The sequence below is a fragment of the Archocentrus centrarchus genome, unplaced genomic scaffold (genome assembly GCF_007364275.1).
Source record: "Archocentrus centrarchus isolate MPI-CPG fArcCen1 unplaced genomic scaffold, fArcCen1 scaffold_133_ctg1, whole genome shotgun sequence".
Classification (NCBI taxonomy): domain Eukaryota; kingdom Metazoa; phylum Chordata; class Actinopteri; order Cichliformes; family Cichlidae; genus Archocentrus; species Archocentrus centrarchus.
In genome coordinates this window covers 57,032-60,955 of record NW_022060178.1, presented here as the reverse complement: position 1 = coordinate 60,955, position 3,924 = coordinate 57,032, and the positions used below count along the sequence as shown (strand labels likewise).

At 54.2% G+C, this 3,924-nt stretch overlaps 1 pseudogene; it reads left to right on the top strand.

Moving 5' to 3' along the window:
• Positions 1-611: 611 nt before the first annotated feature.
• Positions 612-2,671, top strand: LOC115775439 (uncharacterized; annotated as a pseudogene).
• The last annotated feature ends 1,253 nt before the right edge of the window (positions 2,672-3,924 follow it).

Below are 3,924 nucleotides of genomic sequence, written 5' to 3'. Positions count from 1 at the left end.
GGCTTCCATGCAGCAGAGATGTGAGGCGAAGAAGAGGGAGGACGAAGTTCTTAAACTTTGCCTCCCTCGGAAAACCGAGCCGATGCCTCCTCCGGCCCCGCGACAGACCTTTGCACAGGCTGTCCCTCGGCCACCCCCTCAGTTCAGAATCCCAAAACGTACGAAGCCCCAGCCGCCCTCCGTACCCCCACCGAGGCAGCAGACGGGGGCAGGCTGGCCACGGAATGGCCCGACTCAGACAGCGGCTCTGCCAGGACAACCAGCGCAGCCCCTCGATCAGCAGGCCAGGAAGAAGAAGAAGGCAGCCTGACAGACTGCTCACTTCCCACAGGTGAAGAAGCTGGAAGTTCCCTCTTCACCAGCCCCACCTGCTATGTTCCAGAGTGTCCCCGTCTATGTCCCCAGTGCTATGTCCCCGTCGCTGCGCGTTATTCCCCCTCAGAGCGCACACGCACAGGCCACGAGGAAAGGAGACTTTGTTTCGGGAGCAGCAGACCCTGCCCCTCTCCTGAGTCGCAGAAACACACACTCCTGTTATTTAATAAAGCATGTTCCACTGCAGCATCCAGACTTACTGTCGAGGGCGCAGTCAAAACAAAAAAAACAGCACAATGGCACTGCTGCCTCGGGAGGGGGCACTTCCCCTCAGGAAGAGTGCCATAACCGACGCTGTGAAAAGTTTAACACCCCGCGCATGCGCAGTGTTAACCTATTGTCACCACGGTACCCCACCGCAAGATGGCCTCCTAACACAAGTTTTAGGGGCCCCCCAAGCAGACGAAACACAAGAGGTTGCCACTTCTCTATCTCGGAGGAGAGAGAGATGGGCTGAGCTCACAACTTCCTCCTGGGTACTGAAAACAATATCACGGGGCTATAGGCTTCAGTTTGCCGTTACTCCCCCTCGTTTCTTGGGCATAATACATTCCCAAGCATGGGAGAGTCTGCTCGCATTCTACAGGAGGAAATACACTCACTGTTAGAAAAGAGAGCTATATGTATAGTGCCCCCCGATCAGAGTCGAAGCGGCTTTTACTCCAGGTATTTCCTGGTCCCCAAGCGGGGAGGGTGCGGACTTCGCCCTATCCTGGATTTGCGGGCTCTGAACGAATTTCTCAGAAAATACAAGTTCAGGATGCTGACTCATGCATCTCTGGTACGTTTGGTGCGCCAGGGCGACTGGTTCACTTCCGTCGACCTAAAGGACGCATATTTTCACATTCCCATTTACCCTCCACACAGGAGGTATCTGAGGTTTGCTTTTCGGGGCATCTGTTACGAGTACAGAGTGCTGCCCTTCAGCCTGTCCCTGAGCCCCCGGGTTTTTGTACACTGCACCGAAGCAGCGATAGCGCCGCTCAGGCAGCAGGGCATTCGTCTGGCTACATATCTAGACGACTGGCTCCTTCTAGCGCGATTGGAGCAGGAAGCTGCGACACAGACGTGTGTCGTCGTGAAGCATCTAACCGATCTGGTTTCATAATAAACACAGAAAAGAGTGTGTTGTCTCCGGCACAACATATAATATTTCTGGGTTTATCTCTGGACTCGATCTCCTTCACAGCCAGCCTGTCAGCGGAGAGAGTGAAGGCGTTCAGAGCGTGCCTCGCTCTTTTTCGTCTACACAAAATGGTCCGCTTCAGGTTGTGCCTTCGCCTACTGGGACTGATGGCTTCAGCCATCCTTGTAGTGCGACTCGGCCGGCTGCATATGAGAGATTTTCAGCGCTGGGTAGCTTCACTCAGACTGAGCCCCGTGCGTCATGGCGCGCGGAGAGTTACAGTAACAGTGGATTGTGCAATGGCTTTACGCCGTTGGCGACATCCGGATTTTCTGACTCAGGGGGTACCCATGGGCACTGTTCAGTGTCGGAAAGTGGTCACCAGGGACGCGAGCCTGTCCGATTGGGGCGGTGTCCACGAAGGGCGATCTGTGAGGGGTCTCCGGAGCGCACTCTCCAACGATCCCACATAAATTGTCTGGAGCTTCTGGCAGTGTTTCTCACCCTCAGGCGCTTTCTCCCCTCCTACAGGGACATCACGTCCTTGTAAGGACCGACAATACAACGACGGTCACTTATATCAACCGTCAAGGGGGACTGCATTCACGCCAGTTGCACATACTGGCACGCAGACTGATCCTGTGGAGCAGCAAATGTCTCCTGTCTCTGAGGGCCACGCACATCGCAGGCTCTCTAAATCTGGAAGTGGATCTGCTATCCAGAGGCACTCCGCTATATGGCGACTGGGCCCTGCATCTGGCCATTGTAGAACAGCTGTGGCTGCGCTACGGCCAGTCTTCAGTGGATCTTTTTGCTTCAGAAGAAAACGCGCAGTGTCCGCGTTTCTTCTCCTTGCGCGATAAAAGCGCGCCTCTCGGTGTGGACGCGCTCGCGCATGTTTGGCCACCCGGGCTCCTGTATGCTTTCCCTCCTCTGGTGTTAATACCTCCCACTCTGTCCAGAGTGAGGGAACATCGCCACACAATGATTCTGATAGCTCCGCTCTGGCCGGCAATGCACTGGCTAGCGGAGATATATCAGCTTCTGTGCGGGCAGCCGTGGCAACTCCCGTTGCGCAGGGATATGCTGTCCCAGGCACGGGGGTCGATTTTCCACCCACATCCAGAGCGCCTGGCACTTTGGGCCTGACCCGTGAGTGGGTTAATCTAAGTATGGTGAATCTTCCCCAGGGGGTGATTAACACTATTCAGAATGCTAGGGCATCCTCCACCAGGTCTCTGTACAACAGTAAGTGGAGGGTGTTTGAGGACTGGTGCCACGAGAAGGGTCACATTCCCTTTCAGTGTCCAGTTGGCCTGATTCTGTCATTCCTACAAGACTTGATTGACAAGCAAAAAGCCTTTTCCACAGTTAAAGTGTACTTGGCTGCCATTGCTGCCTTCCACATGGGGTTTGGCGATAAAACAGTTAGCCAACACCCTTTGGTTTGCCGTTTTATGAAGGGGGCCCGCAGGTTACTCCCTGTCTCCAGGCCACTGGCACCCCCTTGGGATTTGGCAGTGGTTTTGGATGGGCTCTGTTGCCCCCATTTGAGCCTCTACAGGAGACTGATTTAAAGCATCTGTCCCTGAAGACTGTGTTGCTGCTTGCTTTAGCCTAGGCTAAGCGTGTCAGTGACATTCATGCCCTTTCAGCACACCCTTCTTGCACTCAGTTTGCCCAGGGGCAGGCTAGGGTACTGCTGAAGCCCAACCCGGCATATGTGCCTAAGGTGGTTGGGTCATATGTGCCAATTACCTTGACAGCATTCTCCCCGCCTCCTTTTTCTTCTGATGAAGAACAAAGGTTGCACATGCTGTGTCCTGTTCATGCTTTGCGTGCTTATTTGGACAGGACTAAGGGTTTCTGAGGAAATGACCAGCTTTTCATTTCATGGGCAGGTCCTCACAGAGGCAAACCTATCACTAAGCAACGGCTCTCACACTGGATTGTGGAGGCGATTGCGCTGGGGTATTCGAGTCAGGGGCTGCAGGCTCCAGAGGGCCTGCGGGCTCACTCCACTCGTGGTCTGGCAGCATCCTGGGCCTGTTTAAAGGGGTGTCAATCCAGGACATCGGTGCAGCCGCAAGCTGGTCTTCACCTCTCACTTTCGTCCAGTTCTACAGACTGGATGTCTCTGCTCCAAGTGTAGCCCAAGCAGTACTGAGCTCTGGCTCCTCACTTGGATAGGTGGACTACTTGCTATTTAGCTGGCGGTTGCTTGAGATAAGCTCATCTGGCAATACGGGAGTCTCCATTTCCCATAGTGAGACATCGAAACGAATGCTAGGAATGAGAACTTTAGGTTACTTGCGTAACCCCGGTTCTCAGAGTAGCATGAGTGAGATGTCTCACCAGACAGCCCTTCTTGCTGGGGCGAAGCGAGAAGAGGTGCTTATCTTGAATAATGACTATGTCGTAGC